The sequence below is a fragment of the Ruditapes philippinarum genome, unplaced genomic scaffold (assembly GCF_026571515.1).
Source record: "Ruditapes philippinarum isolate M1 unplaced genomic scaffold, ASM2657151v2 ctg514_1_1_1_1, whole genome shotgun sequence".
Classification (NCBI taxonomy): domain Eukaryota; kingdom Metazoa; phylum Mollusca; class Bivalvia; order Venerida; family Veneridae; genus Ruditapes; species Ruditapes philippinarum.
In genome coordinates, this window is record NW_026856698.1 from 2,688 (window position 1) to 16,545 (window position 13,858).

Genomic DNA, 13,858 nt, shown 5'->3' on the forward strand with positions numbered 1-13,858 from the left:
GAATATAGTTCAAACATCGTCCGGATGTAACAACCGACATCAATCAAATAAACACTCTACCATTGCATTTTAAACGATCGCAGTTTCAATATTAAACACCCCCCAGTCCATGGGCGGTGTTCCACTGGGTGTCAGTAAAGTATGTTTGTAAAACTGAATATTGTTAGGTGTGTTAGTAGTGGGAGATTTTCTTCCCCATTGTGATAATAATTGTATTACAGTTAAAGGTAATCACTGAAATCTAGTGATCGCCCTAAATTATAGAAACTCAACTTATTTTACTCATGTGTTAATGTCAAAACATTAATGAGCCGTATCATGACAAAACCAACATAATGGGTTGGCGACCAGCATGGGTCCAGACCAGCCTGCGCATCCGCGCAGTCTGATCAGGATCCATGCTGTTCGCTATCCGTTTCTCTACTTGTAATAGGGTTTGTAAGCGAACAGCATGGATCCTGATCAGACTGCGCGGATGCGCAGGCTGGTCTGGATCCATGCTGGTCGCAAACCCATTATGTTGGTTTTGTCATGACACGGCTCATTTATGATTGTAAGTTGAAGCGCCAGTGTTTGCTTTATGAACTTTGATTAACATATTTTTCTGTTCAATATTAACTTGATGCTGCTATAAAGAAGAATATACAGACATACTTTTTGTAATATTTTGTAGCGACGAAACACTAGTAAAAGCAATTGTTCTTTTATGTAAACAGTAGACATTTATGTCGATAGAGAGACGAAGTCTAAGCAAAATTGCAAAGGAAGACATGTTTATGTGTTTTATCATATATTAACTATGTGAACAATAGATTAACATGATTTATGAATTTGTGTGTTTTGCTGTTTTTTCTGGCGTATATTTCGTATTAAATGTGAAATATGTTCGTAGAATATCTTTCGTTGGAGCATCTTCAAGATTAAGTGCGTTATGTCTACATATACATCGACAATATGTGTTTAATCTTTGCTATGCTAGCGTTTTCGTTCTGCGCCTTGTTGCTACAACCACGGATTTATATTACAATACAACTTTGCATTTTCGATTTGCATGTATGACAATTAAAGGATTTTAATACATTGAAAGTTTTAACATATTCAATTTTATATGTACATAAAATTATCATCACAATTTGACAAATGTAAAGTAAGGAATATATATGTGAATTTAAGTGAGTTTAGCAAGTATTATGCTAACATTATCTTGTAATTTTCCTTGTTTATACTTAGAAAAGTGGGCTGTAGGGTAAAGCTTAAACATCAAAAAATCCCCGAAAAAGCTACTGTCAGTCATTCAAAAAATAGTTAATTTCATTTTCTGCTATAAGTCATAACTAGATATTTATAAAAAATTACAGATATGTGTATGTACACATTTAATGAATTCTCATAATATTTTGTTCTATCTTTTTATTTGCACATAACGGTGTATTTTATTGCATTTGTTTTCACTATAAGTCAATATAATTGTACTTCTTTTCTAAAACATTCTATTTTTTTAAGCATTTTAATATTAGAGACATTTCAGTTTTCAGGTTTTTACAAACGAAATTATTGATTCATTGGGCGCCAAAAGGAACTTTGAACTATGACATTTTCCTTTTCAATCGTATGTTGAACAAAATGCCCTGTAACGTTAAAAATCTACATGCTGTAAATAAAAAGTAAGGTAATAAAATAGTTGTAAAATAGTGCACATGTATAAAAATATTTATCGATAGGTCAACTGTTTGCTGATAAAAGTATGATCAATATAAGATCTTGATTTACAGGACATGTGGCCAGCGGCCTAACTAGTTGGTCAACCTCGTGTAGAATTTCCTTATCTTGAATCTACAGAATTAAAAGCCCGTGCAATATACATTTAGAGCAATAAATATTTGATTTCTATCTATCAGTTGTTATCGTTAGTGCTATTGTTATTGTGTATCAACTTTTCTGAAGAGAAAGGTTAAGTCCGTTCATCACCCTTCAATCAAAAATTCCATATATTGTCATGAAGTACTTTGCTACTTTCTTAGTTGGACGTATGATTATACTTACAAAACTGCATGTTTACAATCCGCCAATTCGCCAATCGTCATTGAACAAGCTTGATATTTATCATTATTTATCATGTTACATACCCGACCACTGCAAAGTCATGAAATATCTACTTTTTTAAGCAGAGAAAGCAATTTTTTAATTGTACATTCGTTGAAATGGGCCAATGGCCGTATTTATAGGACTACTTGGTTCGAATGATCAAGCCCAGATATAAGTGTATGGCATTATAAGAATTTCCTCTCACAATCAGTGACAATAATCATTAGGGAGGATATTTATAACATATTCAAAGATATATATATTCTTTAATTTTCGGTTGGCCATTTGCTTATTCTTATAACACTGCATGTTTGCAATCCGCCAATTCGTCATTGAACAAGGTTGATATTTATTATAATTTATCATGTTATATACCCGGCTATTGCAAAGTCATGAAATATCTTTTTTTTAAAAATCAAAGAAAGCATTTTTTTCAGAATTATTCTTTGAAAAGGTCTATGGCCGTGTTTAAAGGGCTTTTTGGTCCAGATTAGTGAATGGCATAATAAGAATTTTCCCTCACACAGCAGTGACAATAGTCATTAGGGAGGATATTTACAATATTTATATATTCTGTACTGTAATTTTAACAAGTGAACAGTACTCTAAATTACAGACAAAATAAACAGCAAATGCTACAAATTGAAAATGTCTGCATGCTATAATTATTCTTATGGTTGTCATTCGGGATTTGCCGGTAAAATATGAACGCCACTCTAGTGGGGATAACGAGTGAAAACTTACAGAAAAGTGAAATATTTTAGGGTCACGTTTCCAATTAAGAGTTTATTCCATTTTCTGATTGAAACCTTCATCTTCATCATCAAAAAGAGCTGGTAAATTGATATACGAATCTTATATAATAGACAACGCTGGAAACTATCTGGGCTTGTCTGTTTAAACCTGACATAATTGACAAATGAAATTCTGCAAAACATGACGTTAACTGTCTTTCATGTCTAAAAATCTAAAAAGCTATTCAGAATATGTTGCTTTGTGTAAGAGATAACCCTGTAAACTTCTCGTAAAAAAGTTTCAAAAACATAACAAAAAGTGACGTTGTTTACACAATGCATGGTTCATTTAGACCCGAGTTCGTCATGTCTATCCATGATTGTATAATGATAACACATGATGGCCCCGTGTCTATCTTAGAGATTTTGACAGACATAATTATTCAGTTCCTATTTACAAGCGTATGTTATGTTTTTAGTGGATTTCACCCGGCATCAAAGGTGTTTAAAGTCATGACTTGTTATATAAACAAGCTCATGTTAATCGTTTTTACAAACATTCTCTTCTTTCTCTCTTTATTCTATGTTCCATGTTAGCTTATAACATTTAATTAAAACTTGATGTATTTCTGTGCTTTTGCTTAAGACCAATGATGTTTTTTATTGCATGCTAACATACCCCTTTTGTTTAAATAATCAAAATTGCTGGTCAAAGAGAACTCCTGGAGGATATATATTTTAATGAAAAAAGTTCATGTGTACAAGCCGCCAGTGTTTTCGTCCTTTATGGCGTTTGCCGTATTGTTCAGCTTTTGCAAAGACATAGACCTATTGCAAAAATATCATTTCGATAGTTCATGGTGAATGGAATTCAGAAACATATATTTGTTGTTGAAGACGTATGATAAAAATTGAATAAAGTATTCTGTATAAAGATAGGCAAACATCTGTTTAATATTAGTTTTGATTTAATCGCGTATTAACCATCACATCCTTACAATGAACAAGAATAATTTCATTAGTAGAACATTATGAATCTGGAAGCAAATTGTTGTATATCACATTAGATATTAAGACATTTAAGATGATACTTCAATCTCCCTGTGATTAACAAATACTCGTAATACACATTAAATTCGTTTAAATGAGAATTAGCAGCATTAGTGCATCAAAAGTGCACGTATGAAATTCTTGATGGTTAATTATTCAGCTAATTGCATATCCTAAATGAACCTTGAATTAACATGTACAAATTAAGTGCGATTGCAGCATGTAAAATATGAATTTCTGCTACAGGAGTGTTAATTATAAATTAACTTAAAAACGCTGTCATCTTTTTCCTCTATATAATTGTTTCCGTGTTTCAAACGCCTTAGCCTTGAAAGTTAAATACATGTATTATACAGTCAATTAATTATGAATAGATTTCACATTTGGAATGTTCAATTTGTTTAATATGATATACATAAAATTTATGGTTTGATGTACAATATACAAAAAATAATTGTTTGATGTACTCGAAAATATTCGATGTACATAAAATCATTGCTTGGTATACATAAAATCATGGACTTAAAACTAACATAATGTAATATTTACTGTACATGTGCATATCTTCTGACCTAAATAACAATATAGCTTTAACTCGATATTTATAGAAAATGTAGAATTCAAGCAAATATAATTCGTTGACCCCGGCTCTGCTTTATTTTGACCAACGTATAGCCTACTGCTAAGAAATGGCAGTTTCCATTTTACTATAAATTGTTTCAATTAATGTATAGAAACAAACAAATAAGAACATTGTTCATCCTTAACATTGTTTGAAATATGAGGAGTTCAAGCATTTGTCCAATCGGAACATCTCGGCTATCATCAATAACTTACTAGTATCCGAAGTTTGACGGAAAGGGCCGAGAAGATCGGTTGGCATTTGTCAGATTGTCTACGCCATTTTGTTTTTTGAACAAGATATTCAAATGAATGTACACGAATGTGGTAGTCATTATTTCTTAATATACGGATTTTTATGGTCATTGCTATATTATGTTTTGCTTAAGATTTGAAGAAATGCAAATTTCAAAGAAAAGTGTAAGTTAGAAATATATTCTGATCTTTTGTTATTATTATATTGTTGTTTTTTTATCGCGTTTATTATTCAAGATTTTGTCTGGCATGTAAGTTCTACATAATAAAGTAAATGATTAGCCACTGGTCTGTTAGCTTAACTATTGCAAAGGGTAAAGGGATGAAGCGCTCGCCTGCCGAACATCTTCCGGGATTAGAATCAAAGCACTGAAAGTACTGTTGGAAGGAAATTTTCATAGAAATTCCCAATGCGTGTGAATTAAAAACAAAGGAACAGGTGCAAGCTTCAATCTACAGCTTGCTGATTTGATGACGTAAAATGTGACGTCATTGTTTCCGTTTTTGCACTACTCATGGGCTGATAACTAGTTATTGGCCCAGGGCCCCAAACCCATAAGTTGTGACACTCATAATCAGTTGAAATCATAGGCAATTCTGTTACTAATATAGTAATAAGTGAATTAATAGATAATACTACTGCATTATGAACACAAAGAACCACTCAGTTTGACCTTAATCGGCCATGACTTATATAACTACTTCATAGGAATCAAGACCATGCCATAAGCATTATTTAATCATAGTTAATGAAGAGACTTTTTATTTTAAACTCAAGGACAAGAAAAGCTCATCATGTGCTTACATTTGTAAGTTCAAACATAACTAATTGTGTTTTAGTATGAAATTGATGTACATGCTGTTAAAGTCATAGCAAAACAAAGAACAATGATTTAAAATAAACTTTTATTGTCAAAACTTGCATAAAAGTAAAAATATATGTGATATAAAAAATAAATGATTAAATATATGGAGAAATTGAAATTTAGTTTGTCAGATAAAATGTGTAAAAGGAACTCCACTGAGGTTTTTTGACATGATGAGACTGAAATTTATTTTTCTAGATTAATGTACCACTTTATGTATGTTTTGACCACTAATCTTTGAGAAAAATTTCAGATCATTTGCGCACTTCCTTTTTCAAGAATAATTATTCAAATTGTAAAAAAGTGACCCAAAATGAAAGCGTTTAAACACATTTCACGCAAATCAGGCTGAGAAAAGCATAAAAAAATTGATTTTCAATTTATTTCAAAGTATATTTCTTCACTATCTGTGCATGTATTTCTGTATCAAGTGCCCCGGCTCATTTCTGTAGAAATTCAAATGTTATGTTTTAGGCTTTTAAACCTCAATGGACTGAGTCCCTTTAAATTATTGGTACATATTGACGTGACACAAGTTATAACAATCTGAATGAAAGAAGCTTTAATGCAAATGGCCAGTAATATAGGAGGTGCTGTTTTAAGGATTTTTTACATACAAGACTTACATTATACAACAAAATATAGTCAAAAGTAATAATGTGCCCATAGGACTTGAATGCCTGCGTTAAGAACAATGCTTATATTGAGTGGGTAATCAAAATATGTACATAATTAGACAAGCCCACTGGCAGCATATATCAAGCCTGTTGCCATTATTCAGAACTGAACCTTAAAGCTTCAGATTGGGGAGAAAGATGTATACGTAAGTGAACATTTGTGATAAATGTTATGTAAATCCAGCCATGTATATAGAAATATACTCTCACGTTTTAAGTTATTATTTGACTTTTGATCCAAAGTAGTGACCTTGATTTACAGACACCTGATTTTTCATACTACTCCAACTCACTAAAGACTGTTAAATTTTGTCCAGAACTATATGAAAAATCTTTATAGATTTCAAAAGCATTCAAATATTATCAGTTATAAATCAATTTTTGCATATGATTTGGTAAGGAAGGCATAATGTTGTATAAATTTTGTGGAATGTAACTGAAATCATACTTGACCAGTGTTTTGATATATTGTTGAATATACCAGTTATAAATTGAATCCTTAAAAGGTGTACAAATCTTATTGGTTGGAAACCAAAATTTCAGTGGAAATTTCACATACTGACCGGACTGACAGACAGGGTAACACTTAATGCCCTGTCACCATTCTTTAAATGGCATGGGCATATAAACATAGAACAGGTTAGCTTACAAGAGCATTTCTGTTTCATATTTTACTAGGTAAAGTACAAAGAAATGATATTTTTATAATTTTATGAGCCATCACATCAAACCGTGATCAATGTAATATGAAGTATGGGAAAATAAGTAACAAGAAGTGCATGTTTAACTAAAACAGAATGTATGATTCAGAGGAACACTGTAAAAATAAAGGAAATAATGTTAAAAAAAAACAACAACAAAAAAAAACATAAAAAAGTTGACCATCATTTGGACTTTCATGAGTTGGCCATGCTAATCTTAAAATAAGAACATTAATAAAATACAACATTATACAAAAGGTAGTACAAAAAATACAATGATCAAAAGTTTGAAAGTGAACACTTGTTGGTAAAATAAAGAAGAATTTGTAACAGAGATACCAACATCCCCCGCCTCAGGGAAGTATTATATGAAGCAAAAAATTGTGCTATTTCAAAAGATTGAGGCAGGGATCTAAGGATTTTAGTCCAAAATTATGATCAATGCTAGATCTGCAAATGCAACAATAAATTTATTAAAGAAATAAAATGAAATACTGAATTTCAAAATATATCATGTTAAGCTTTGCAGGGATTTTTTTGGCTTATTTTATAGCCGTTATTGGGACATATTCCCAATTGAAAATAGTATATTATTTTCCCAATCCAAAGGAAAATATTCCCAATTGAAAGTTACAAAAATATAAATATTGAATAAAGAATTCTAAAATCTTTGAAAATATAGGGCTTCTTTACTGTAATAGTGTTTAAATGTTTGAAGAAGCCATCCTAGGCAGTGATTGCTTGCATACATTTAATCACTGCAAACTTTCAGTCATGCATTTTTTCCCAATTTTAACAAAATATCGCTAAATTCCCAGTTGCATGGGTATGGGTTATGTCCCAAAATCCTGGAAAAAATCCCTGCTTTGACCTCTTAGTGTGACCTTGACCTTGGAGGTAGGGGTGCAGGTGCTGTGCATGACATATCATCTTATCATTGTGACTACTTGTGCCAAGTATTTTCCAAAATCCCTTCATCTATGAAGAAGTTATGGACGGGGCATAAAATATACCATATAAAAGACTTTGTTACCTTTATACCTGTAAGTGTGACCTTGACCTTGGAGGAAGGGGTGCAAGTGTTGTAACTGACATATCGTCTTATTATTGTGACTATTTGTGCCAAGTTATTTCAAAATCCCTTGAACTATGAAGAAGTTCTACATTGGACACAATATATACCCTTTAAAAAAAACAATGTTAATTTTTTACCTCGAAATGTGACCCTTACCTTGGAGGTAGGGATGCAGGTGATGCGCATGACACATTGTCTTATTATAGTGAATATTTGTGCCAAGTTTTTTCAAAATCCTTTGATATACAAAAAAGTTATGGACCGGACAAAAAAATACCCTATAACAGGCTATGTTAATCTTAGACCTCCAAGTGTGACCTTGACCTTGTAGGTTGGTGACCGATTGTTGCGCATGACACATCTCATTGTTGTGAACAATTGTGGCAAGTATTTACAAAATCCCTTCAAAGATAAGAAAGGTATAGACTGGACACGAGATATACCCTCAAATGGACAATGTTGACCTTGAGTGAGCAAGTGTGACCTTGACCCTGAAGGTAGGGGTCTGGTTGTTGCACATCATCGTCTTACTTTAACAAACATTTGTGCCAAGTTATTTCAAATTCCTTCAATAAATGACAAAGTTATGGACCGGACACGAAATATACCCTGTAACAGGCTGTGCTAATATTTGACCTCCAAGTGTGACCTTGACATTGGAGGCAGGTGACCTGTTGTTGAGCATGACACATCTTCTCATTATTGTGAGAAATTGCGGCAAGTATTTACAAAATCCCTTTAGAGATAGGAAAGTTATAGACCGGACACGAGATATACTTTCAAATAGAAAATGTTGACCTTGAATGAGCAAGTGCGACCTTGACCCTGGAGGTAGGGGTCTGGTTGTTGACATGACTCATTGTCTTATTATAACAATCATTTGTGCCAAGTTATTTCAAATATCTTCAATAAAAGCTTGAAGTTGATAAAGATTTGTTCATACATATTTCAACAAGAGGGACATGTATATATAGGCCCCTGGAGCGGGGCCAGTTTAAACCCCAGGGCTTTTATTTGACCAAACTTGTAAGACACCCGTTAGAAGATGTTTCATGATGTTAAGTTTTTACTACACACATATAATGTAAAACAAAGACCTCTGCACCACCCCCCACCCCGGCATGGCCAATTTTTATACAAGGGCTTAAATTTGAACAAACCTTGTCAACACCATAAGATGTTTCATGCTAAACATCTAGGCTCTAGTTCATTGGGTTTTTTAAAAGAAGATTTTTTAAGTTTTTACTTTACACAAATAGTTAAAAACAATGAAACCCCTGGGGCGGGGCCAGTTTTGACCCCAGGGCTTTTATTTGAACAAACCTTGTACACACTTACCAGAAGATGTTTCATGCTTAATATCTAAACTCTAGCTATTTTGGTTTTTTCAAAGAAGATTTTTAAGTTTTTACTATATGCATATAGAGAAATTCAATGACCCCTGAGGAGGGGCCAATTTTGACCCCAAGGGCTTTTATTTGAACAAACTTGGTAGACACTCACTAGAAGATGTTTCATACCTTTAAAAGAAGATACTTTGTCTAAGCTCTAGCTCTTTGGGTTCTTTAAAGGAAAATACTTTAAGTTTTTTTCTTTTGGTTGCCATGGCAACCAGCGTTCTATGAACAATATTTAGAGGTGACCACCAAAGAAACATTCCTGTGTAGTTTGGATGAAATTGGCTTAGTGGTTTATGAGGAGATGTCATTTAAAGTAAAAGTTTACGGACGGACGCCAGACGAAAAGCGATCAAAAAAGCTCACCCTGTCACTTTGTGACAGGTGAGCTAAAAATAGTTAAGTGATCTTATTTTCCTGGTGAAAAACTGGTGGCTCAATAAAGTTCTATACATATGAGCCGCGCCATGACAAAACCAACATAATGGGTTTGCGACCAGCATTGATCTAGACCAGCCTGCGCATCAACGCAGTCTGATCAGGATCCATGCTGTTCGCTTACAAACTCTATTACAAGTAGAAACTGATGGCGAACAGCATGGATCCTGATCAGACTACGCGGAGGCGCAGGCTTGTTCGGATCCATGCTGGTCGCAAACCTACTATGTTGGTTTTGTCATGACGCGGCTCATATTATATTTCAAATATTGGAAAGTTATCTCTAGTTCTTGGTGAAAGACTGGTGACTAGTTTTCTCTTCAATGTCATTTCTTTTTCTAATTAGATTAAGTCATGGGCTTCATGAGGCTTTCGACATCACATCTAAGAACTCTTTATCCAACATTGCAAAGGGCAGGCAGTCTCCTGGTATTCCAATTTCTTTTAAGTTTGATAAAACCACAATATTTCCATTTCTTTAGTGTTTCCGACATGAAGACACATCTACATGTATCTTTCATTATCACTCCTGCTTTTACTGTTCTATCATATAAGCGCCTCTGTTACCTGAAATATTTGTTTAGAAAAAGTTAATTGCAAAGTTAAAATTCCACTTGTAAACCCTTGCCGAGCTCGAACTTACAGCAGTGAAAGGCTTAAAGGTTTAAAGTCAAGAAACTAAACCAATCAGTCACAGACACCCCAAGTATTTTATCTATTTGCTAAGCAGCAATTTTTTCAAAATTATTTAAATTCATAAATGTGAGTGATTCTGATAAGCTATAGACAGCTAAGTGATGATAAGATGATCATATATGTCAGATAAGTCGGAATGCTAACACTGCTTACTGTGAATATTCAATATTTTAATGTGAATTGTCCTGAGGTAAAAACGAAAAGAAAGCTGAATTCCTAAATACATGTCACATGTCACAATTGTTCTTGCTATTAATTTTGTTCCTAATTTCTTGTATAAGATATTTAAATACACTGTAATTCTTTTTTATAAATTTGGCTTTTTGTGACAATAGTCTATCCAGTGACCGAAGCTCACCGACTTAAAATAAACTGTCCTGTGTCAGCCTTTAAACAAATCAAGAAAAAAAAGCTATTAGAATATAATAATTAAGAAATATCATATACAAATACTTCTAAATAATCATGTACCTCTTCCTTAAAAGCCCATGCTATTGAAAGAAACATTTTTTCCATTTGTTCACTTCAAGGTTAGTCAGATTGACAGTCTCACATTTTAGCCTTTATCTTTCGTGATTTCATTGTCATTGACCCTAAAGCATCCTTAAAATCGATATCCTGCTGTTCACATTCATAAATCTGACATGTAGGCCGAACTTCTGAAACATAAAATATAATTATTATTAGATATACATATAGTATCCCAATAATTATGTTAGTTGATATCAAATCAATAATTTAAGCAGTGTTCGAAATTAGCAGTAGTCCGAGAGCCCGACTACTAAATTTCTCCTTGGGCTATCAACTTTTCACAGTAACAAGCCCGACCAGGCTACTGTATTTTCAGAGGCAATATAAACAACTGTTTTGAACAAATGAATCGTGCTAGTGAAATGTCTTTTGGGCAAGTGAATATTCCAATCTAGTAGTCCGACCAGCCTAGTCGATTCAAATCCTAATTTCTTACACTGTTTAAGAAACAATTTGTTCAAAATTGTCCAAGCATAAAGATTTTTATAGTATACTATAGTAATTATAGTGTATATACTGTACAGTATGTATTAAATGTCTTTACTATCTACTATACTGTCCTGAAATTTCAAGAAAACAACTATCTTTAAAATCCATTTTCTCAGAAGTTGCAAAACCAAGTGAATGAAATTGCTCTGGGTTTGTATTATTCTGTACAACTTCTGATCACAAAAGCTTCAAGGACATTTATGAGTGAGTCAGGTCCTATCCTGAAAGATTGTTGTTCAAGTTTGAAGACAATCCATTCAAAAATAACAAAGTTATAGCCACTAATAGCAAAAAATAAGAAGATTTAGACATATACCTTGAATGTTCATATGGTGGTCAAGTTAATTTAGTTTAGTCTGGTCTATTTGAAGGGTTGTTGTGGCCAAGTATGAAGACAATACACCAAGATCTGAAAAAGTTATGAACAACTTCAACAAGGTTAAAGTTTGATGACAGCAATGGGAAAGCCGTCATGACTTACAATATATTTAATAATTTTGGCCCTAATGTCGGTAACTTGCAAGTCTTCTAACATTCTTACAAAGAATGAACATATATATATTTTCTCCTAATCTTAAAGATTATTTATCTTAAAGATAATTTCAAACAATATTTTATTAACTAAACAATCTATATCCTAATATATGGTTTTAATAGAGGGCCTAGTTGACCTGTCCCGAGTTGGTATAGGGCCGAGTTTACCTGTAAATTCAATAATGTAAACAATCCTTGACCTAATTTCGTTTGGCTAACAAATTAACATCTGCAAACACAAAACGATTTTGAACAAAGAAATAAAAGCATTTCCACAAACCTTTGCGATGTTATTCATCAGCAAATCTATGTCTTGGATGGAAAAAGCTCAAAACCACGAACGTTATTCTGTCGATGGTCCGAACAATGGCGGTGTGCCCTACATCAACACCAAGTTTTATCAAATTGCATCCGTTAATTCCAGAATACTCTTGAAAGACTTGTATTGTAATCTTGTTTTTTATTATTTATATAATAATATTTTTGTTTCAAACGCTTTGATTCTATGATAGTTTGCGAACCATTTTTTGCGAAAATAGTACAGTACAGAACGCCTTTTTAAGGCCACATATTGTATCCATTGTTTCCTCTTGAGTTATCGACGTAAAAAAATCAGCGGTGGCATAAAATGCTATTCAATAAATTGCTAAATATATACAATAAATACTTTCATTTCCTTCGGTTGATTTATATATGTGAACTTTTCAGCATCTCTGCTACAAAATTACACCTTATTTATATTCAATTTATTGTACATGGGTACATGGACACAAACTTTTCTTTGGCCTAATGCGTAATAATACTGATGTTTTTTTTTCGTACACGTTTAAGATTATGTTCCATTGATGTAAGCTAACATTGAATATCATCATTTCACGTTTTTTTGAACATCAGCTTTTTCTTCAAGTCATCCACGTTTGAAAGTATACATATAGTTCTGCTGCACTACTTTCTTGGTCGCACTAACTACTTATTTTCTATTGAGCTTAAACAGAATTCAATTAGGTGTTGTTCGTTCTTTTTCAATATAGGCAGACCGATAATATAGAAAGGAAATTTTTTTTTGAAAAAATTTCCTTCCAAAAAGCATATTTTCTGATTTAGGAAGATTGTATTTTTGTCCTCCAGAGGTTTGTGGTAATTGAGGAATATGTGAAAATTATCAATATTATACAGCAGACGAAAATATAAATGTTGGAATTTAGACAGATAGATGAACGAGAAGGCTTTAAAACAATTTCTCTCTTTTTTCCATCTTTAGTTTCATTCTGAGAAATTGTTCTACTCAAAACATCTTGTCAAGTTAAATAAATTACATCAACATTGTTCTCAAGAAATGATCGTTATCTACGTAATTTTTATTCCGTTTTTACTGTACCCGTATTTGAATGAATTCTCGTGAAAATCACGCAGTAAACGGGATCTGTAGTTGTATCCGGGTACCAGCAACGTACTCCTACTGTCTTGCAAGATAGACGAGTAGTTGCTTTGGCACAAAATCTATCAAACTTGATTATAGCAAACGATTTAATATCGTACTTGTACAAAAACCTTTTACAGAAGTATTATATCTTGCATAGAAGCTCTTTCTTCTTGCCTATTATTGAGATTAAATTGCCTGTACTAAATGTAAGAAGGCGTATAATAGAGCAAATCTATTAAATAATGGTGAACGGAAAAAATAAGTGCATACCAATTAGATAAACAAT

General features: G+C 32.8%; 1 long non-coding RNA gene across 1 annotated transcript; it reads right to left on the bottom strand.

The window, feature by feature from the left end:
- Positions 1-10,070: 10,070 nt before the first annotated feature.
- On the bottom strand, positions 10,071-12,867 carry LOC132747418 (uncharacterized). The gene is made up of 4 exons (XR_009628125.1): positions 12,430-12,867; positions 11,932-12,024; positions 11,067-11,254; positions 10,071-10,466 (listed from the first exon to the last, which is right to left on the bottom strand). It is a non-coding gene; the product is annotated as an uncharacterized LOC132747418 (long non-coding RNA).
- Between the last annotated feature and the right edge of the window lie 991 nt (positions 12,868-13,858).